General features: G+C 39.7%; 1 pseudogene; it reads right to left on the reverse strand.

The window, feature by feature from the left end:
* Nucleotides 1–21257: 21257 nt before the first annotated feature.
* LOC146617008 (E3 ubiquitin-protein ligase TRIM35-like) lies at nt 21258–23272 on the reverse strand (annotated as a pseudogene).
* Between the last annotated feature and the right edge of the window lie 1600 nt (nt 23273–24872).

The following is a 24872-nucleotide window of genomic DNA, read 5'->3' on the forward strand; positions in this document are numbered from 1 at the left end:
ATAACAGTTTATTATCTTATTTATGAAGCTACACCGCTAAAATATGAGCAGCCATCGTCGTTTTTCGTTAGCTTAATTGCATTTTGCCTTATCAACTCACGCGCATGCGGTGATTGGATTGACTAATTAGCATTCGGCCAATCAGAAGGCAGTCGCTGGAGGTCAGCGGACGCTGGAGTTTGTTTCTTTTAGACGTAGAAAACCTGCTTTAATCCCGCCCAGACCAGTTGTTTTAATTTGCTCGGGTTATGACCGCTGTGTTTACATCACGTCGACAGTTATTTATGCGCTCTGACACAAGGCCTCTCCCCCTTTGTCTCTCTCACTTTTCTCACTGCGGTTTATTGGGAATGAAAAAAAAGAGAGCGCAAAAAAGGGAGAAAGCACTAGTTTTCACTTACTCCTTAAAAACAACTAACTAAACACCTAGGCTATAACCTATATGACCTCTGGAGGTCAAGTACTCTTTCAAGTCAGAAAAAATAACACGCAGTTTTCATACCTTTAGAAATGTAGAGAATTTTTAGGCATTTTTTTCATTTATATATATATATATCAGCCTGTTTTCCAAGTCGTTTGGCTATAGCTAGTATAATTATTGGCCGATTTTCCATCCATATCTTTTGATCTATTTATGATATATTAGCTACATTGCTGTAGATTTAGCCATTCAATAGAAGAAGATGTTTTGTTTTCTTTTACTTTTTTATCTATGTCTCCAGAGCGCTGTGAGAATCAGCCAGTGAGCTCATAATGTCTCATCAGAGTCTTTCAGTGAAATCCTCTGAACTCTTCTGTTTTTAAATGGACATTTCCATTTAAAAACTCTCAGTTTGAGTCAGTTTGAGAGTTTTCATTTAGGATATTGTGAGTTGTTTTAAGACAAAACAAAGATCTGAGAAGGATCTGAATACTACATCAGGGAGCAAAAGAGCAAGGCAAAAAAACATGAAGTCAATCCAGTCAGTCATTTTTTTGTATTTTGCTCATCTTTTTTATGAGTGAATTTGGAAAATAATAATTTTATAAAATATTGCCAAATGAAGCTTACATTAACCCCTGGGTGTATTCTCAGTTTCCTCGATTTTTACACTATCGTCTTTAATGATTAGGACTTCCCATTTCAAACTAGCAGCAGGGATGTAGGTGAGTTTAATCACACACAGTTGTTACTTAAATAGAAGAAGAGGAAGTAGAAAAATAAGAATAGTAACAAGTATCCTTTAACAGGAACAATAAGATTAAGTGCAGCAGTAATAAAAGAGTCCCACCGACATCTCTTAAAGGACCCTCACCTAATACATCAGCAGGAGTACGGCGGGGGCCTCGCCACCACCCCAAAGGGACCACCAAGGAGAAAATAAACTTGGCTGCCTCTCTCCTGGCTCCAGCTGCAGGGAAAGAGCAGGAGAGGAGGAGAGATAGAGGAGGGAGAGAGGGAGGGAACTGTATGAGAGAAGGGCTGGGATTCCCATACTTGCTAATTGTTTTGTTGGATGGCTTCCCAAAATTGTGGTGTGGAAAAGGTCCACACACTAAGGGGAGGAAACGAAAAAATCACATTTTGTTCCATCTGATCCCATCATGTTTCACATCTGCATGACCCTTGTTTTTCTTTGAAAACTTGATCTCGGCTTAGCTGTACGTCACTACTGTACGACAGCATAAGCTGATGTTTTATTTTACTTCCTAGAACCTCTTTAAGGACTGATGCACTGACCAGCCCATCTACAAACCACATACTCTCGCAGAAAACAACAGCATTTAACCCAATGACTCACATAACTTTGTTCTTTCTATTCTTACTGTCCAGGCCTATCCACAATGCCGTCTCTGGATACTGCATTTGCCATGCATGAAGTATCTACAGACTGCCATCTCCTGGACAAAATTTAAGTGAGGCCAAAATCTGCAAGCTCGTTTGTTATAGTAAATTCACTTCAAAACATTGTACTTTTCTACAATGACATTTATTTGTTGGATAATCCACAGTTAAAATATCTGCACATATCCATAGATATGATAAATACTCAGATTATTAAGGAAACTATCAGGTTTAGAACATAATGAACATGTGATATAAATTTTATAAATTGAAGAAAATATTTCAGGAAAACTATGATTTAAAATAAGTACGTATCTTAGTTTTGAATTAATTTGATATTTTATTGGATTTTTAAAAATTGCATTTGATTGACATGATATATTAAAAATGTAATGTTTACCACAGATTAGATGATCCTTGATGCTGAACCAAATATGACACATCCCAAACCTTTATTATTATTATTATTACTTTTTATTATTACTTTTATTATTATTATTATTATTATTATTATTATTACTTTTTATTATTACTTTTTATTATTACTTTTATCATTATTATTATTATTATCATTATCATTATTATTATCATTCTGCCTGACCAGATGAGGTCATGCAGGAGTCACCATTGCACACAAGAGAGGGCTGATATGATGTAATCCCATCCCCACCTTGAACACATCTGTGACTCCTGCCGCACACGCTTCCCCTTCAGCTCACCTAATACGTCTCTCAGCATGTTGCTTATGAATCAGGGAGTTAGGGTCTCTCTTATGAATTTCCATAAAAGGTGGATTGTGGGGTTTGTGATTTGCTTATTTCTTACTGATTGTCTATTTCTGATAACTATTCTGTCATAAAATAAGATAAGATTTAAATTGAACTATTCTACTACTATTACTATGTAAGTAAGTATCTTTAAGTATAGATATGTACATGCATACACACATGTACACACTAAACATATATATATCTATATATCTATCTATCTATATATATATTCTGTATATACATATACATGCACATGTCCATACATATATATGGTGCATTATGCATGAAGTGGTGACCGTGGAAGTCCACTGGATGTCCACAGTGTCCAAGTGACTCATGACATCATTGTTGAGGAGTTATAGAGTCTACCTGCTGTCGGGATGAACAATCTGCAAGAGTGCTCCTTCCTGAAGCAAGGGTGTCTCAGTCTCTGACTGCTCAGCGCACTCACAGACTCATGCAGAGGGTGATGTGGGTTGCTCATGATGCCTGCAGCATCTTTTTTATACCAGTAGATGGCAGCAGAGGAGTCTTCTTAACAAAAAGTACGATTGAGAAAGGCACTGAGGGCACAATTAGAGGACAGCATTTACAAAAACTATACAGATGGTAACGTAGAGCAGTAACTAAATGGAGCACAGTAAGCCAGACGAGCTAAAGCTAAGGTAGTTATTGAGCTTTATTTATGAGGACCCTCTCATTGGGATCTAAACACATACCTCAAGTGTTAAAATATAGGTCTGCTTTACCTATATAAAAAGCAGACCTATATAGGTCTGCTAATGTCCTGTAGGTGCCACTACATTTCCATATAACAGGCAGTAGTGACTGTGCTAGCTGTCTGTAGTAACTGCAGCAGTTACCTGAATAGTACTGTAGTAGACAGCATTTAGTAGTTCATGGCACCGATATCGCACGTCTTGCATGATCTTATTATTATGGTCGATAATGAATATGTGTTGTTGTTCTGTTTTCAAATAAGAAAGAAGCTCTCATTGAGCCTTGAATCTAATTTGAATTTAATTATTCAAAATTAGAAATTAAGAGAAAGAAGACGAAGTTTGGTAGGACAATCTGCTTTTCAGTTCTGTGTCAATTAAATGTCAATTTAGCACATGAGCACATTAATTTGTTAATGTTCATGACGTGTAAGGCAATATTTGAGTAAATGTTTTACTGAAAGATTTGTTGTCTGCTCGGTTACAGTAAGTGCAAACGAGCTGCTTTAAATTATGCACATAAAACTCAATGCTCAACTTGCATTGTAAAAAAAAAAATTGCCACATATCCTAACATGATTAAGGCAGGGCAACAGCGGTGTCAATTTGTATCAGCTGACATCACTGCCTGAGCAGACTGGCACAGCAACCACCAGAATAGAGGAGATGCCAAAGATAGCTGGGGCCTGCCCAGATCAGACTCATGCTCATGTTTATTGGGGTGTGTGTGTGTGTGTGTGTGTGTGTGTGTGTGTGTGTGTGTGTGTGTGTGTGTGTGTGTGTGTGTGTGTGTGTCACTGTTGGCATCACTTTGTGATTATTAAAAAAGGCACAGCAGGTGCCTGCCATCAGACTTCTGTCCTTTACGTCAGTGGTGTCATCTATGGAGTCAACAGCACGTCTTCATCCCTGAAATTGTTGATATCATGGAAAACTTTTTTTAGATTGACAGAACAGACTTAAAAACTCCTTTGTCCCACACGCCATCAAACTGTTTAACTCCTCTCTGGAGGGGAGAGGGAGGGGAAACAGGAGGACAAAGGAGGGGGGAACAACTAAGCTGTAGTGCCTCTTCACCTCACTGTACAATACCTTGTGCAATACTTTTTGTAAATAGTCAACAGTGCAATAGACTCAATACTTGAAATGTGCAATTCACTTGTATTTTTATTTTTTATTCCTATTTATTCTATTTATCCCCTTTGTATATTTTATTTATATTTGTCTCTGTATTTATATGTGTGTGTGTGTGTGTGTGTGTGTGTGTGTGTGTGTGTGTGTGTGTGTGTGTGTGTGTGTATATATATATATATATATATATATATATAACAATTCTGTAACTGTAACTTTGGTCGTTGCTGTGCTTTTTGGAAGTCGAATTTCCCAGAGGAACCCACCCGAGGGATTAATAAAGTTCTATCTTATCTTATCTCTTATCTGAACTTCTTAAATAGTAAATGCATTCAAATCAAAGCAGGTATTTATTATGTTTCACCTTTGCCATTATGTGCTTCGGGTTCTATATCGTATTTGTTTCAAGATATATGTGACATTTCTGCACAGAAGACGAAGAAACAACAGTGACTTCAATGAGACATGAAAAGCTTAAACAGCCAGTTTATTTCACACACAAAAATTGACAGCTACACTCACTGGCCATTTCATTGGTTACACTTTACTCGTGCCCAGTTGGACAACTCTTCACTGTATAGATGGAAGTAACCCTCAGAAGATGGGTGCACTGTACTCATAAAGGGGTGGACATGACCAGCAATAAATGAATTACATTTTCAATTAAAAAAATTTTTTATAGCACCACATCACAACAATAGTTACTTAGACTGTGTTAGTTAGTTAACACATTTCAAACTATTAACACCAGAACCTAAACTGTTGACACAAGGCAGGATGGATCCATACTTTCATGTTGTTTTTGCCAAATTCTGAATCTACCATTTGAATGTTACATCCGAAATTGAGACTCCTCAGACCAGGCAATATTTTAAGATAAGATAAGATAAGATAAGATAACCTTTATTAGTCCCACACGTGGGAAATTTGTTTTGTCACAGCAGGAAGTGGACAGTGCAAAAGTTATGAGGCAAAAATTAGAATACAATAAGAATAAATACAGTACACAACTGTACAGAATAGAATAAAATAAAATACTATATACAGTAGAATAAAATAAAATAAATATACAATAAGATAAAAATAGAATACAAATACAAATACTATATACAACTGAGTAAAAATACAACGATGACAGAAAGGATTATTGCACTTAGTATTATTGCATATGTATGGATGTGTGTGCTTGATCAGTTAAAGTCTTTATTATGGAGTCTGACAGCAGTGGGGAGGAAAGACCTGCGAAATCTCTCCGTCCCACACCGTGGGTGCCGCAGTCTCCCACTGAAGGAGCTGCTCAGTGCTGTCACAGTCTGCTGCATTTTTCAGTCCTCTATTGCAGAATTTTGGTGTGCTTGTGTGAATTGTAGCCACAGTTGCCTGTTCTTAGCTGTGGACTTCTGTTGCTGTAGCCCATTTGCTAGAGATTCTATTCTATATCTCTTAACACACAACATGTTGAATATTGAAGAAGATGAGCTATATCGGAATAGGAAACTGAGGCTGATGAGACTCCGTTTCTCTTGCAACATTCAGAGGGTATGGTCAGAATTCACAGATTTTCCAGTAAGGTCACTTAAGCATCACTTTCCTCAGACACCTTCAGAGATGGTTAGAACAAGATTCATCCAGCCTGGGTGCTTTCAACCATCCCCATCCTCCAACAGAGCACAGTTTTAAAATAACAAATTTCCTGGTGAAACCAAAACATAAGCTCGAGTAGATGCTTGTGTCTTCATCCTTGAGATATTCGCTGAAGGCACAGATTTATGTAGCCTCACATTCAGCAGACTGTGAAGGAATTCGAGCTAAGCATGGTGGTTGTCAGTTTGCACTTTGGTGCTTATGTTACAGCAATTAAAAATTGCTTTTATATATGCACCAGTCTGCAATTGGAGGCCTTAGTTTTACAGTGTAGAAGACAAATAAATGATTATTATTACTATTATTTAATTTAGCTAGGCTGCTGGGCCTGCGCGGACAAGCATTTTGATCATTTCAAACGTTGAAGTGCAAAGTTTGTGAAGTGTTGCATTGTAATTGGATTTTTTAGGGCTTAGGGAGTTTTGATAGTCAAACGCATTCTGGGATCAAAGAGCAAGAAAAGGGTAAAAAAGGTCACTCTAACACACACACACACACACACATACACACAGGAACACACATCCGTGCCGTTAGAGCAGTGTTAGTAGAAGGAAGGGGCGCCTGACTAAATTATGTTTTCCCAGGTGGGCACAATTACCTGTGTGTGGAGTGTGTGCATGTGTGTGCATACACGCAGTCCTCTGTATGTGGGTATCTGTGTGTGCATAAGAGTTATCCACATGTTGTTTTTAGAGGATTCAGGTCTATTACAATTAGGAAGACATGAATCAAAGCCTGACTTGTGCAGTTCTCCGCAGCGCACTTGCAGGTACGGATCAGACTTTTTAACAGCAACGAATCAGGCGGATGCTTTTCTTATTATTAGCACTTAGAATAATATCGTGCGGACAAATGTGGTACCTAAGCAATGTCCTGAGTTTATTTAACAAGCGCCCATTCATTCTCTGTCAGAGCAGAGCACTCACAAAGCCGGAGTGAGGATAATGATGGGTCACCGCATAGGGGAGCACAACACAAGCTCTCACTGTTGAGTCACGGAGTTTATGAGAAGCTGTGGCTAATCCTCACTGAGCGTGCATGTGTATGCCAGTATGTTGGTGCGGTGGCATACGGCATGTGCAGGATATCAGTGACACAAACACCTGCTTTCGTGCTTATCAAATTGGCTGTGATTGCATACGAGAACATACTATGTGTGGCCTCGCGCGCATGTGTGAGTATGTATGTGTGTGTGGGTGCACATTTGAACAGGCAAACTTGTGTCTCATTAGAACCTGGAATCACTCACAGGTGACTTTGTTTATTTGATCTCATCTACATCTAGGCCTCTTCCCACATGGACGTCTGACCAAGTCTCACAGAAAGAAGAAAATCTCCCTCTCCTATTAATTCCAAACAACATTCCTAGGATTGTAGCGAAAACCCAGAAGAAAAGGAAAGAGGAAGAAAGAACAGATTTATCAAGTCTGTGACCGGCCCCGACGGCTTTAACAACGAGCCGTTTTTATCCACACTCCACCAAAAAAGGGAACACCTCGCAATGCCGAGCACACATGGGCTCAATTACCGTCCCGTGAAAAGTGAAAGTCGGCAATAAGGAAAATATTCCTCTAATCTGGGGTCTTCCTCAAGCTGGGTGTGAAGGAAATTTAGGGGGTCCCCTGTTTTAATTGGGTCCAGATTCGACCACCCTATTGAAACAGGCCCAGGACAGTTTTTTTAGTGGGCTTATTTTGTTGGAAGGGGGGGGACTATTTTGGTTGTACGTGAATAAATGTCTGATTTTGTCGAAGGCGTTTTTGGAAAGCCAGGTTGGACTGCCCAAGTGTTATAGGAAGCAGATGGACCGGACTAAGGAAAGAAAACAGAGAGTCCCTTAAGAGAGGCACAGTAAGGCTCACAGTAAGATATAGAAAGAGTTAGCATGACAGATGACAGCAAGCAATGTGAACATGGGAAGACGGCCTCACCGTACTCCTCAAAATATGTGCATGTATGACTTATACCAGAGTACACAGAACATTCAAATCTGATTGCTTACTGTCTTAATGAGTTTAGCACACCAGGCCAGAAGTTTGGGGAAAAAACCCAAATCCATAGACTCTCACTGATTCACACACATAGTCACGTACACAGTGACAGCTTAGTGACGCAAGTCACACCTGAACGTCATCGGCACTGACAGCTGAGAGACACCCCTGAGGGAAGAAAAGTAAAACAAAAGACAACCCCCCCCCCCCCCCCCCCCCCCCCCCAAAAAAATGACTATTGTTCACATAAGCAGAAAAGACGACATTTAATTCACTCTCATATTTATTTTTATCTTAACAAACAACATATTCTAAAGAACCCCAAAGTGATTTCATGTATGGCAGATAGAAAGCCTTACTTTCTTATCTTGGTAAAATTTAAAGATAGAATAATGACACCCTACTGAAATACTCACAGATTCAGACTCAGAACGCATTTACACTTTCCCTGCATTTCCTTTATATTGGTCTCTTTTTCTCTTGTTTAACCAAATGCTGTCACTACTTAAAATTAGGACCCTTGAAATAAATCCGTTTCAAAGATACAGTGGGGCAAAAAAGTATTTAGTCAGCCACCGATTGTGCAAGTTCCCCCACTTAAAATGATGACAGAGGTCAGTAATTTGCACCAGAGGTACACTTCAACTGTGAGAGACAGAATGTGAAAAAAAAATCCATGAATCCACATGGTAGGATTTGTAAAGAATTTATTCGTAAATCAGGGTGGAAAATAAGTATTTGGTCACCTCAAACAAGGAAAATCTCTGGCTCTCACAGACCTGTAACGTCTTCTGTAAGAAGCTTTTCTGTCCCCCACTCGTTACCTGTATGAATGGCACCTGTTTGAACTCATCATCTGTATAAAAGACACCTGTCCACAGCCTCAAACAGTCAGACTCCAAACTCCGCCATGGCCAAGACCAAAGAGCTTTCGAAGGACACCAGGAAAAGTATTGTAGACCTGCACCAGACTGGGAAGAGTGAATCTACAATAGGCAAGCAGCTTGGTGTGAAAAAATCAGCTGTGGGAGCAATCATCAGAAAATGGAAGACATACAAGACCACTGATAATCTCCCTCGATCTGGGGCTCCACGCAAGATCTCATCCCGTGGGGTCAAAATGATCATGAGAACGGTGAGCAAAGATCCCAGAACCACACGGGGGGACCTGGTGAATGACCTGCAGAGAGCTGGGACCAAAGTAACAAAGGTCACCATCAGTAACACACTACAACGGCAGGGAATCAAATCCCGCAGTGCCAGACGTGTTCCGCTGCTGAAGCCAGTGCATGTCCAGGCCCGTCTGAAGTTTGCCAGAGAGCACATGGATGATACAGCAGAGGATTGGGAGAATGTCATGTGGTCAGATGAAACCAAAGTAGAACTTTTTGGTATAAACTCAACTCGTCGTGTTTGGAGGAAGAAGAATACTGAGTTGCATCCCAAGAACACCATACCTACTGTGAAGCATGGGGGTGGAAACATCATGCTATGGGGCTGTTTTTCTGCCAAGGGGACAGGACGACTGATCCGTGTTAAGGACAGAATGAATGGGGCCATGTATCGTGAGATTTTGAGCCAAAACCTCCTTCCATCAGTGAGAACTTTGAAGATGAAACGAGGCTGGGTCTTCCAACATGACAATGATCCAAAACACACCGCCCGGGCAACAAAGGAGTGGCTCCGTAAGAAGCATTTGAAAGTCCTGGAGTGGCCTAGCCAGTCTCCAGACCTCAACCCCATAGAAAATCTGTTGAAAGTTGAAAGTCCGTGTTGCTCGGCGACAGCCCCAAAACATCACTGCTCTCGAGAAGATCTGCATGGAGGAATGGGCCAGCTACTGTGTGTGCAAACCTGGTAGAGACCTATAGTAAACGTTTGACCTCTGTTATTGCCAACAAAGGTTATGTTACAAAGTATTGAGTTGTATTTTTGTTATTGACCAAATACTTATTTTCCACCCTGATTTACGAATAAATTCTTTACAAATCCTACCATGTGGATTCATGGATTTTTTTTTCACATTCTGTCTCTCACAGTTGAAGTGTACCTCTGGTGCAAATTACTGACCTCTGTCATCATTTTAAGTGGGGGAACTTGCACAATTGGTGGCTGACTAAATACTTTTTTGCCCCACTGTATTGCCGTGCTGAATAAGACATGTGCAGTAGCGATAATGTTCCATTTTCATGAGCTTGTACAGGCAAATTTGCACAAAGTAACCTACCTATTCAGCCCTGGCCTTTGATTTTAAAACGAGTAAGTACTGCACCGTCCACTTGAACATTGTGTCCTCAGTTGGACCTGCACAAAAGCAGAGCATTTTGCACACTCTATAGTCAAACAGAGGGTTATTTGACCTCACTTTCAGCAACTTACAGTAGTTAACAAACTTTTTAGTTTGCTCTGGGGTTTCCCAGCATTCAGTGCATGTTCAATTAGCCCCAATCTACGTTTTGCTGTCATGCGTTGTGTGTTTTGGCCTTAAAACAGTCTCTCATTACAGAGACACATGCGATAAGGGGAAAGAAATCAACTCTAATTTACTGTAGAGCTCTTGACTTGGTATTTGTTTTGGAATCTAGAAGAGCTTCTGTACTAGTTTAATAAAAAAAAAAAACACATCTGCAAAGACCTTGGCTTATTCATGATATAATATAACAGTGACGTGATGGATCTGTGTGGTGTGATTATTTGTATACCTACAAGAAGAGCAAAGGACCCCAAAAGTCGTTACGTCTGCCCATTAGCAGCGAGCTGTTCAGGAGAAGAACACAATGCCCACCTACTTACCCATTCACTTCACCCTTCTCTCCCTCACTTCTCTCCCTCTCCATCCCATTCTTTCTCTCTAGATGCCATTTGTCCACCGTGGTACTCTGATGCCCTTCCGGAGAGTCGAGTATCACGTTTCTTCCCCAGTGTCCCCCAGTTCCCTCCACCATGCATTTTTAATGGACACACTCGTGCAACGGACAAATGATTTTTATTTTTGACAGGGGAGGGTGGGCTCCAGTTACATAGGGATGGAGAGCGAGCGAGCAACACACACCCACAAGAACATGGTGAAGAATGTGCGCACGCACACACATCATGGAAACAACTAGGAAAGAAAATCAGAAATGCTTTGCACTAAAGTCGAAAAAGATGAAACATTTTCACAAATTTATACAGAGAAATTTAGCAGAGATTCTTTCCTTACATGTTTCCCAAAGCAAAGACCACACATACAGACACACACACTCATCCTCCGCTTACCAAAAAGTGGCTGATTAATTCACCACTTGGACTGCAGTGGTCCAATGTCTAGGATGATGAAAGGGGCGAGCAGCACACTAAACCAGCATTCATTAAACCAGGATTAGAGTCCGTCTAAATCCATTAACTCTGGCTTAAAACCACTTTAATTCCAATTAAATCAGAATTAAAATTCACTTTGTGAGATTATGTACATCCTACACTCTGTGATAGCAGTCTGCTATGTGCTAAATCGTCAAATTATGTGTGTGTGTGTGTGTGTGTGTGTGTGTGTGTGTGTGTGTGTGTGTGTGTGTGTGAGAGAGAGAGAGAGAGAGAGAGAGAGAGAGAGAGATAGGAGATCTATAACCGGGTATACTTAACAGAAACCACAGCACTATTATTACAATGATATTCCATTTAATTGTTGTGGTCAGAGGGAAAGGTCAAGAACAAGACATTTGTTAATATTTAAGTAACTAAAGATAACACAGGAGGAAATAATTTGAAGTAATATCTTATAGGGGACCTGTTATTCTTATTTCCAGCTCCAGATCTTTATTCCTGAATACTACTACAGTTAGTTTCCGTGCCTTCCAGATTAAAATAATGCTTATGTATCATTTACTGCGCACTGGTGCAGCTCCTTAGCTCATCCTGTGCATGAAACTAGCAGCTTTAGCTTCTCTTTTAAGCCAAGTTTGTTGTGATTGGCTGTTCCTACATGAAAGAGGTTTGAATAGGAGGTGGGTGTGGCTTCTGTGCTCACAGCAAGAGCTGTGCCTCATAGTTAACCACAATAAAGATATTCACTCTTACTGACATCCAATGTCCCAATCTTTTAACTTTATTTGACTATTTGAAACTTTGTCGAATTTTAATATGAACATTCACCATTGTAACAAAATGTGTGGGTCATACAGTTATGGTCTGAAGTTTACGTACACTCATTATGGGCATGAGTGTTATGGTAATCTGGGGTACCTAATTTTTTTTAACAGCTTTTTTCCTTTCCCCGGGGCACACAAGTTTGAATCGAGGGTAAAAAGTACATATATACACATACACCTCCACTGATATTTGTTTAAACGTTCCTAAGACAGTTGCACCTCGATAAGATATTTCTGGTATCCATCAACAAGCTTTTGGTATAGTTCTGCGTGGATATTTGACCACTTCTCTTAGACGAATTGGTAGAGTTCATTTTAAGTGATTGGGTTCCTGATGAACTATTGTTCTATTGGTCTAAACTGTGTCCAAATTTCAACCATTATTAAATCCATTTTGTGCAATGTTCCAGAACCACTGGCAGCAAAAAATGCCACCACCATGCTTGATGGTAGAGTGTTCTTAGGTGTGAAAGCCTCACCTTTACTCCTCCAAACATATTTCTTTTCATTCTGTTTAATTTTTGGCCTCATCTGGTCATACAACTTAAAAAGCAGCATAACAACATAAAAAGCAGCTGCAAATTTTAGTCAAGCCTAAAGATGTAGATTTCAGGGCAAGGACTTATTTCCCGGTCAGCACCGTCTCCATCAGTGGCAATGTAAAACTCACTTCACTGTGGATAGTAACACTGGTTCATGATCCTGTTCATGATAGCCTCCTGAACCACCAAGGATCAGTTTGGGCTTTCTTCCAAAGTGGTGACACATTTGAATGTACTTACATACAATAGTTTTGTTGTAGTTTGTATTTCTTCTTCTTAGATCTTCTTAGATTCCTGGACTTTCCCATTGTTCTCAGTATTTCTCAATCCAGCGAGTCAATCAAGTCTCTTTTATGTTGGCCAAGAGAAACTTTCGATTGTAGTCAGTCGTGATCAATAATCAGAGGTTAATAGTCATTTTCGAACTACACGGCAGTGTAGAACCTTCTGTACCACATGTTAAAGGATTTAAATGAGTGTATGTATGTATTTGAGCCTGTATATATTGTGTGTGGGTTAGCAAAATTAAATAAAAAAATCAAACTTGTGCACCCAATTATAGTTTTTTTAAATTAATTAAAGATGTATGCTGTATAATCGTTTCACCCTCAAAAAAGGACAGTTTGCAGAAATCGTTCAAAGCCCCAAATTATAAGCTATATGACATTTATGATGTGTGTGTGTGAACATCTGACCACAACAGTACATAACACAACAAAGGGAACTCCCATTGATGATCAGTACTGCTCCTATATGTTTCATTTCAGTGTAAACCTCAGTGTCAGGTGATTTCCTTACAACAGAACAAAGAAAATGTTAGAAAATCTGTCTCCAGTCCACATGCTGTGACGCAACCATCTCCTGGCTTTAATTTAATATTTACTTCATAGTTATGACAGTTTCCTGACGGGGGTTAATAATTTTCACAGAACTAAGAAATAAGAGCACGAAACAAACAAACAAAAAACTAAGAACATTATTTGAGCAAATATTTCTATTAAACAGCACAAACTGAAAAAAAAAACTATCTCATTTCAGTGTAGAAAATATGTGCTCTATAATATATATTATAGCATGCATGATGGATGCTTTTTTTAGATGTGTTAGTGCATATACATTAGACAGAATCTGAATGCCCATGAACTGATTTTCTCTCCCCACAAACAAAAGGTTCCTTTTTTACACTTCTTCCTACATCTAAAGCTCTGCTTTAAAGTAGAAGTAAACATAAGTAAAGTCAGTTTGATATGTTACTTTTCCCCGCAAAAGAGAGGAAATGATGGGGAGAGAGAAAATGTTCGGCAGGTTAGCTGAAAGAGCATTCCCAGGTGTGACCACAGCATTCCCTCTGTACATTTTAGCAGACCAATGTGTGTGTATGTGTGTGTGTGTGTGTGTGTGTTTGAGGTTTGCTTGCAGCCAAACTGGAGCTGAACTTCATTCCTCCAGCCAATAACAACAATTTTAAACTCAAACGCACACACACTGACACACAAACACAGACTTTGTTAAACACATTTGCACGTTGTGAGGTGACAAGTGAGGGTGAAAATGATTTTCATTTGAACACGCAGCTTTCGACGTTTAATTATGGGTAACTTGTCCTTGGAACTTTCTCAGTGTGCACTGGTAAAAAAGCAAATGGGTGGTTTGTGTTGTTGTGTGAGCGAGTGTGCAGCGGTGAGTGTGTACGATGTCTTAAAGCGTTCCTGACAGTGTGTTAGGACATTAGCTCGGTTTCACTTTTTTCTTCTCTTAATCCTCGCTCTTTTGGCTTCAGGTTTGAATGAAAGAAATTTGGCTGATTATGTGCTTGAAATGTGTCTGCGTCATGACAACCAGAGCTAAAATATGGAGTATGTGCTTGTATAAATGCATGAGCTTGTGTGGTTAATTGTGTGTGTGTGTGTGTGTGTGTGTGTGTGTGTGTGTGTGTGTGTGTGTGTGTGTGTGTGTGTGTGTGTGTGTGTGTGTGTAATGCGAGCCTCTTTGTGTCACAGCAGTTGGCAGATAGAGGGGACTGAGTTACCCATGCTCCTTTGGGGCATCTACATTATAGAGTGCTGCCTGGGGCACTGCAGCGGTGTGCATAGGTGTGTGTATGGGTGTGGATGTGCATACTCATCTCCTGGTAAGGAAACATGGTGGTTCATGCATGGGGAAAGAAAGATGGCAGCCTGTGGTAGAAAAAGAGGTAAACGTGAGTCTATCATATGTAAGATAGTAACCCACAGTAAGAGCAAACCAAGAAAAAGGCACTGAAATAAAAACAGAAAAAATAGCACAGAAACATAGGGAATAATACTACATATTATTTCTTTTTGGAAGTAAATTTGCTTTCATTCTGTATGCTTAAAATCCTTATTTGTAAGATCTGCTGTTATAAACAGAGTGGCAATAATACTAAACCCTGACTGGCCTGTGCACGACTTTCACTAATGCCATCTTAATCCTCCTGTTTCATTGTAGTTTCATTATATGGAAATCCAAGTAAAACAGTTGACAACATTGCAGAAAGAGAAACTTGTTACTGAATTGTGGTAAAACATCAATAAAGTTAATTCTGACAGCAATCTTAAAGCTGCGCAAATTATTATGTTTACATTGGCGGTACATCAGATGACCAATGTTTAATGTGGAATGCATTTACTAATTGCTAATTTGGCTTCATAGCCTGTAACATTACTGTTTTGTAATCATTCTCATCGCGTTCATCCAGCATCTAGGATGGTGGGGGGGTGAAAGGTATCGTATGCCATTGGTGTACCACAAGAAATGAAAGACATAATGCGCAGTTAGAGATCTAAACAGCTGCTGCTCAGGAAGTAAAGCTGAGAGTTCATTAATAGCAAGGTTGGTGTTTGGTCTCTGCACACCGAAGTGATCTTAGGCAGGACTCATTTTTCTTTCAGATACAGTGAAAATGCTTTTAACAAGAATCCTGCTTTATTGTTAAAGTAAGTCATGCATTACTTGTTTACGCTCTGCTGCGATCAGTCGGTTGTTTAGTTCACGGTATTCCAAACAGATCTATTGCCAACAGGGAAGTTGGGAAGTTTACCTCTGATGAACAAGGTGTTTCTTATCTCTCTCATCCACGATTTTAAATACTGATACTTATATATTAACAAATAGCTAATATTGACCGATATATCGGCAGAGCTCTAAATACATCCATCTGTTTGAGTGTGAAAAGAGATGTGTGAATGGCTAAGTGTGGCTTGAAATGTGAAGCACTAGATATTAGTACTCTAATGAAAAATTGTACTGACTACATGAAATAAGTATGTTTTGTTACACTGTAAGTGTAAATAAAGATAAGGTAGATTTTAATGGAATACTTATTTGGGAAAATACTCGGCCTGCCTTGTTAGGCTGAAAACAGCAGCAGCTGCTGGATGGGATCTAACAGATGGTACAGGTACATTGCTAAGACACACACACTCTGCTTGCATGATGCAATGCATCACATTGCACACTCTATGCACACCCTACCTGTAGCATAACCTGCGAATGAACACAAATGAGATATAATGGCAGTTTTACATATCCGTCATCTAACTTTCTCCCCATTCTCTCTTTGAGACTTGTTCTCTCACTGTCCCTCCTCTGTTCACCAACTCCATTCAGCCTGACCTTGTTATTTGAATGAGAGGAGTGGACCACCCTGGGGAGGAATAGGGGAGATCACATTACCCCCAAAAATGTAGAGGGCCTACAAAAGAGCCATGAGACATCAGGGTGAGGGAAAGAGGGCAGCAGTGAGAGAGAGAAATAGGAGAGCACATGAAAGAGTGCATTAGTGAGAGGGAGAGAGAGAGAGAGAGAGAGAGAGAGAGATTGATTGGGATGAAGAGATGAGGGGACGGATAAAGAGAGGTGGAGGTGAGATCAGAGAATGGCTGAATGTGGAAAAACACTTCTTTTTATTATAACAGTCAAAGCTTGTATATGTACAGGACTTCCACCTGCCTTCTGAATATGATTGAAAGTGTATATTCAGTCTTTTTCATTCAACCTGCCATTATTTTTTCTGTTTTGGCCATTATTTGCAACCAACTTCCTGAAATCTAGAAAAAAATCAGACCATTACAGAGGTTTTGATCAATCTCCGACGACCCAATTTAATTCTATTTTTTATCCAGGTTGTCCATTTCTGTCAATTCTTCTAAACATTTGGCTTCACATTTGACTTCACAGTGATCTCTCTTAAAAGAACCAAAGCATTTTTATTGCTTTATGTCTACTTCCTGGACTGGAAATACTGTTAAAGTAATCTTTGTAGTAGGTAAAAAAGATGCAACCTATAGGACACAGGATTACTAACTTACCAAGCTTACTGCTCTGTGGCTTTCGACTGCAATGTAAAATTATTCCTGATATGTAAGAATGCATATTGTGCTTTCTCTGCCCGTTAGATAGATCGATCCTTCATTAATCATTTGCAGGAAATTACATTGCCACAGCAACTACAACACGGACATAACACCACATATCCCAAACAGCAGAACAATATAAATTCCCAATAAAGTTTGTAACATATAAATGAATAAAACTGTCAATCACTAATATTTGCCAGCAGGGAAATATGCAGATAAAAATATATAATTATTTTTCTATAAACAGTCTTATCACAGTGGGTATGAAGGACCTCCTGGGATGCTCAGAGTTGCAGTCTTCGACTGAAAATGCTACTGTTGACAACCTGAAGGGTATGAAGTAGATGTGCAGGGGAGGTCATAACTGATTTCAGCTCCTAGAGCATTCATCTCTCCATAAACTGCTGGACTCTCTTCTCTTCAGACCTGACTACATAGCCAGGATTCTTGATAAGTTTTTCTATTTGTTTCCTGTCTGATGTGCAGATACCTAATCAAACAGAGCATCCTTTTATTTAAAATCCTGCAAACCACACTATATTGGATGTTGGAGCTAATGTATACCTGTTGATTCAGGACATATATTGCTACAATATTCTTCTGTATGACCCTGTAATTTATAGGTATGAATGTAGGCTAATTATGGAAGAGATAAGGGTATTCTCAAATATAAGTCAACCATTGAATTTCTCATAAGTTAACTGAGCTTCTTTCCTCTCACAGAAGTAAATCAATCTTTCAGGAAAGCTGCAGCTTCCAATACTTGTCCTTAGGGGGCGCTGTGGGTTAGGACTTTGGGGATTTTTTGGAGAGTCTAACTCTTCCTTTCACTTTCATTGACATCTAATGATAATTATAACTTGGGTCACATCAGGGGGACATACACACACACACACACACACATAGGTTCACTAACCACACGCACACACTGCCTGGTTAAAAACATGAAGACATTAGCAGTAACTTGACGCTGAGTGAGTATTGATCTAGTCTCAGGGGGCTTAGAGAGTGAGAGAACACCAGACAGCACTTTATCAGAGCACTTGAATATCGCAGCTCAACGAGCGTTAAGTGTGTGTATTAGTGTGCGCCTTTATGTTACAGATAGGAAGAAGCAACATTTGCAAAACAGTTTGTTAATCATTTATTACGGGGTGAAAGTCCAGTCTCTTAAAGTCTAGCATCGTTTTAGTCAGAGAAAGATTTTATTTGGCACTAACTTTCTTTCATTGCTACATTTTACTCAGATTTTCTAATAAATTATTACTTTCCTCTCTTGCATCACTTTTCCTCCCAGTGTCCTCCTGTGAGGACTGAGGAGCAATCAGGCCTGTGTGTGTGTGTGTGTGTGTGTGTGTGTGTGTGTGTGTGTGTGTGTGTGTGTGTGTGTGTGTGTGTGTGTGTGTGTGTGTGTGTGTATCAGACCAGTGGGGAGTTCATGATTATGATTGCTGAGGACACGTACTGCTCAGATTCTTCTCGGTGATTGCCTCCAAACGAAACATAATGCAGGAGAGAGAGAGAGATGACAACATCCTATACTCGGAGTCTTGTTTCTTGAAGATATCCAGACCACAATAGCAAGAGTAAAAAGTGACCAAGAAGGACCTGAAAACAAGGAGCAGATGGAAAAACAACCGCATAAGAGTGCACACGTGTGTTTCCATGCTCATGCTCATTTATCTATATATTACTTTATGTACACTGACTGCTGTGGTGTTTTCAGTAACTGTAGCGTGTGCATACAGGTTGTTGTGCGTATAGCTGTTTTTCTTATTCCACCACTTATTTTAACTGATTTGTATGTCCATCATCTATCCATCTGTGCACACTGAGCAAAGGTTTGCAAGCTCTTAATGAAAAAAAAAGTCAGGTTTTAATAATACTGTGAAAAAATTAGAAAAACAGATATTTGCTCCCATTTATAGTGCATATAATTAAGCTGTTCTGTGGCTTTTTCTATGTGTCTTAGTTCTCTTTGTGTAGTTTGAGCCTGACTCAGTGAGTCTGGGACTACACACGGCTCTGTGGAGACCATACTGTCTGTTGCTGAACTTCTTCTTGTCGCTCAAGCTACACTACAAGGGCAAAAGTAGTGGACCACTTACATTGCACTTATAGGAACTGCCTAGCCATGGAATCCATGCCATGAAGCTCCCAGTGCACAGTTTTTATGCTGATAACAATACCCGCTCTGTAACTTTGTTGCTGAGTTTGCACTAATACGACTTGATACTTGATAATGGATTATCTACGGGCAATATTAGCATCATATTACAGTATCACTCTTGTATTTGCTGAGCTCTTTAGAATGACCCATTCTTTTGCAAATATTTGTAAAGGCACAGTGTTTGGTTAGGTGCTTGATGTTGTGGCATTAGGACCAGGATTCAAAGATCAAGAGGTGTGGCCTAGTACTTTTCAATACTTTCATAAGGCATTTTATTCATATAGTGTATTCAGGACCAACCTGCATGTTTGAGGTCATTTCCATGTTGCAGACTGAATCTGAGGTCACTCAAATGATACCTGATGGTATTACATGATAAATAATCTAAATCTCCACAAGGGCTCTTTAGAAAATTGGCACAGTATTGCACATTTGCAACTCTTTCATCACCAACTGAGCACATACACTGAGACACACTGTCATCTCCTCAGAAGCCAAGCCAAGTGTGACTACAGAGGCGCTGGTCCGAAGTACTATAGATCTTATGTCTCCAACCTCAGGGCAGTTGGCACATCTCTCCCCTCCCTTTGCTCGTCTCGTTTGTTTTCTTTCTATTCCCATCTAAACTTGTGACCTGCTTACTGTTACCACTCCTGCTCGGAGCCGTGTTGTCAATCTCATAAACATCATTGCTCCACTTTTGATATCTTTGTCCTGCTTCATTAGTTCGGTGCTTCTTTACCTCTGACCTGTGCGCAGTGATTTATGAACAGCACACTCACATAAAGTACCTACATGTTTGAATCCCATGTACAATATACACACAACGATTATATTTATGTCCCTCTTAATTTATTTAAGGAAATTAACTGGTGCTAAAAAAAATTATTGATTTTCTCTGTAATGTTTTGGGACAACACTAATGTCCACGAACTTACAAAAACAACGGCTTGAGCTTTGAAAGTTCTCAGATTTGATTTAAAGAGAAATTCATTTAAAATAACATTTGACATATTCTGCTCAGTGGCTCAGTTCTCTGTTCAAATATCAAATGATTGATTATTTAAAGGGGATTTTGAGAGAGAAAAACAGTTGCTACACTTTTAAAGAAATTGACTGTGTAGGGAAAACAGTGTGAGTAAACAACAACAACAACAACAACAACAAACCATAGAGGAAACACATTTTTATTCCAGAAATTGAAATTTGACACAATTGAGTTTGCAGTAAGGTTTGTACATTTACAAATCAATTTTAACTCAGTAAATATGAACAATATACTGATGATTAAAACAACTTTCAAAATAGCAAAAGCAAAATTCCCTTCATATAAATCTGAAAAATACACGTTTCTCAAATTAAAGTAATTCAAACATAATTCCCTCACAACCACAGTTAAGCAGGCTTGTCAGTCATTCTCCATCTCGAACCTTCATTAGCTCTGACAAAAGCAGACTCACACTCGTGTAAAACATGCAGAGGAGTCCAGACTAAATGAAGCCGTATGCCCCGTTCTTCCATTCTTCCCTTTTCTCCCTCAGTGTTTTCTTCTCTCGATCCCTTTTCTCTTTTAATTTGGCCCCTCTGTTTGTTTTTCTTCATTCTTTCATTAGTTGAAAAAACATAGCAGGCATTCCAGCTGTAATACCACCGAGATTCAGTATCAGCACGGCTGTGGATTCATACATGGGAGTGTTTTAGTGGTGAAAAGACTGAAAAAGAGAGCGAGATTGTCGTACACTATTGTCATGTGGTATTACCTCATAACCATTCATTCATGTACTCTGTATACATGTAGACCGATATTAGCCACAATATGGGGCATTGTGGAAATACTGTATATCTATTACATTCAATCACTGAAAATTTTGGTTACATTGTAAATATCCACAACATTACAAAAAAGAGAGTTTCAAATGAGTCCTTATTTTATGAGGACTTTGTAGTTTTGCAGAATGTCTATTTTACTTGTGTTATCCCTACTGACAATTCAGGTGGAAGAATTTTTGTCTTACCGCGAAAGTATGGAAAGAGTTTTTCGGTAAAAGTGTATCTGATGGTACGTACGGGCACTTTCCGGCCAAGGTCAAAAAATGATAGTATTCCTTTGTCATAATCTAAGTTCACTCTGACCTTCTGAGGAAATGAATCTTCCATTACCTGTTTGTCAATGTCTTCTGGTGTAAGTTCAAACAGAATGTTAGCGCAAATACACACATAGATGCCCCAGATCTTTTTAGAATAAGAAACACTGGTTCGAGCAGCCACACCAACAGTCCAGTAACCATCTACCTCTACATCCCAGCTGTGCTTTCCAGAACTAAAGCCTTCATATCCAAGAATATCTGAACCATCCAGCCTTTCAGGGTTTTCAGGAAATAATGTAGAATCACATGATGTTAGACTTGTCAAATGTTCTGATACAGTCATTCCCTGGGAGCAAGTGTTGGGATCCATAACTACAGGAGCTATTAGGTAAAGAAATAGAAATAAAAGGTTTTAGTACAACACCCTGTTCTTTTACTTAATGAAAACATTCAACAGGTACTTGCAAAAGTCCCAGGTACTTCAGATATAAGGTCAAAAAGGGGAGTCAGAAACAACAATATTTTGCTTACTGTATTGGATTAGTCTTCATTTTTATCCAGACTGAGAAGAGCAGTTTCCCAAGGTGTTTGGCCTCATCGATCAGAGCTCCTGATGGAGTGACTGGATCTGAGAGTGTGCACTGAGATCTGAAAGAATGGCCAAACAAAACAAATCAAATGCACCGCCGTTGATTTTTATTTGATTTATTTATTTATTTTGCCTTTTTGTTCACATGTAGTCACTCAAAGAGAAGTGAGTGGTTATGATGGACAGATTTTCATACTTGAGTACATCATTAACCAGCAGTTTCTTATACTTACCGCTCCATAGTGGATTCGATGTTCTATCAAATAAAGAGGAAAGAAATTATTTTTAAAATCTGTACTTCAGATTTTGTTAGATGGCAAAATTTAAATCAAAAGTATTGATTACCACACATACCATCATAAATGCCATGTCTCCAGCTTTCATCTCCCCCTCTAAGGTTTTGATTTTGTCTCTAAGTGAGGAGATCTCAGCAGTCATGTTTACGATCTTCAGGTTCATTGTCTGACTCTTGAGTGCTGCCTCCTTCCTCACTGCATCTATCCTCCCAGCTTCCTCTGCTCTCAGGAACTGGTAAAGCTTCTGAAACTCTCCTTTGATGGTCTTCTCTGTATCCTGGGCCTGGAGCTGAGGAGAAACACAATTCTGATGGAAGACAAGATACAATGTTTGCTTTAGCTTCAATAGCATTGTATGTCTGTAACTTACCTTAATGTGGTTAGCCATTTTATCATATCTGAGTTTTTCTGCTTCAAACGTCCCCAGTTTGCTCTTTAAGTGCATCACCTCAATCTTGATTTTAGTCTACAAATAAAGTGAATAATTATTACATAGTATACGGGGGATCACTTAGTTAGATTTCACTCAGATTATTTACAAAACATTTGTTAACTTTTGTTAACTACCAAATTAAAAACAAATATCCATGGACTGCTTACTCTGTGCTCTTCTGCTGCTTCGTTGATGGGGACACAGTTGTGTTTCTTATGTTGTTTTGCATCCCTGCAAACCACACAGATGAGCTGCTGATCATCCTGACAGAAGAGTCTGAGTTTCTCCTTGTGCAGACTGCAGAGCTCCTTAGATGCTGATGCAGCCTGACTCCTCTCTCTTCTCAGGTTGTCAGAGAGATTTCTCAGTGCCAGGTTACGTGGTGCCCGAGACATAGGAAATATTTCTTTACAGACCGGGCAAGCCTGAAGGCTACTCTGCCTCCACCACTCCTCAAGACAGTACTTACAGAAGCTGTGACCACACAGCAAGATAACAGGATCCTTAAATATATCACAACAAACAGGGCAGATGCAGTCCAGCTCAGACTGTGATACATTAGAAGCCATTTTGCCGTTTTTTTCCTTAAGCAGCTTTACTTTCACTTTCACTTTCAAAGAGTCACCCCAGTTTGCTCAAATTTAGTACTCACAGTTGACGCAGCTTCAAAAACTCTTATTAACTGACCTTAACAACTATTTAATGGATTATTTTTTATGGATTATCTATCTTGTTATTCTTTTGAAAATCAACATACGTAGGACAGCTGTGGGTGCGGATGTAATTTCTTTCTTCCTATCCACTAAGAAGAAAAAAACACTGGGGGAGGAGCTTTGTTTGACCCTGTGAGACAATCACATGATTTGCACTAGAAGGAGGAAATACTTTTTCCTGGTTGGTTTCTGTTAAGCAAAGAGAGAGAGGGGGGGGGGGGGGGGGGGGGAGAGAGACTAAACTTAAGGCTTGACAATAACGCTCCCCTGAGTTTTGTTTAAAAAACTAAGGAAGCACAAGGTGCCAGACTTCCGGCCTGCAGGCCACATACGGCAGTTAATAATGTCAATTGTTAATGGCCCAATTGTTATTGGCTCTGCTGAGAATCCATGCAGGTAGGGATGGGACTTTATTTTGAGGGGCACACCATGTGGCCAATCACATGCAAAGAAAGACTTGGCTCATACCATTATGTAAAAGAAGGAAGGAGATCTGTGTTCTCCAAAAGTTGATTCTGTTCATCTGAACGTAGCGTTTTGTGGGAGAAACGTTTCGTCACTCATCCAAATGACTTCTTCAGTCTCAGCTGACTGCAGGTTTCCCCAATCTTATAAACAGTACATTTGCATAATGACTGAAACCGGCCCACTGAAGGAACAATGGGCTGGGAGGTCAGTTACTTCATCATGATTATGCAAATTCTCATGACCATTGATCAACAACCACTGATCAATGGCCATGAGTACCATTCACAGAGAGTTGCGGAATGCCTGCGATCACAGCATTATAAGATGGTGAAAGATGTACCCTCAGGCCCCCTCCTCAATTCAAAGATGGTCTTTCCCTTTTCAAGTAAATGGCCTCCTTGACTCTGCGAGCGTTCCTCCCTGTCCAGGATGTGTACATCCTCATCATTGAAAGAGTGTCCACTGGCCTGTAGGTTTAGATAGACTGCAGAGTCCTGGCTTGACAAGGTAGCTCTTCTGTGTTGTGCCATCTGCTTCGCCAGAGGTTGTTTGGTTTCTCCAGTGTATAAATCCTGGCAATCCTCCTGGCACTTAACAGTGTACACTATGTTAGTCTGTTTGTGTCGGGGGACGCGATCCTTGGGGTGGACCAATTTTTGGTGCAGCGTGTTTTGGGGTTTGAAAGCCACAGAGACCCGGTGTTTAGAAAAAATGCATCTCAACTGCTCCGATAATCCTGACACGTACGGGATCACTACAGGTTTTCGCTTAGTCAATGGCTAAGAGAAAACCTGTAGGCCTGAATGGGCACTTAAATCCGTTTCTAATTCTTAACTTGTTTGATCTGCTGCTCACCACAAACAAGCACAAGGACTTTTTGGACTTTTAATTGTTTTGCAGCTTTTCATACTGATAAAAACCTCCATTCATACTACACAAAATAATTAAGCAATAATTAGTTAAAACCTGTTGAACCCTAATGCCCCCG

Source organism: Diplotaxodon limnothrissa, linkage group LG15 (assembly GCF_057381915.1).
Source record: "Diplotaxodon limnothrissa isolate DT_005_m linkage group LG15, D_limnothrissa_male_GT1.1, whole genome shotgun sequence".
Lineage (NCBI taxonomy): Eukaryota > Metazoa > Chordata > Actinopteri > Cichliformes > Cichlidae > Diplotaxodon > Diplotaxodon limnothrissa.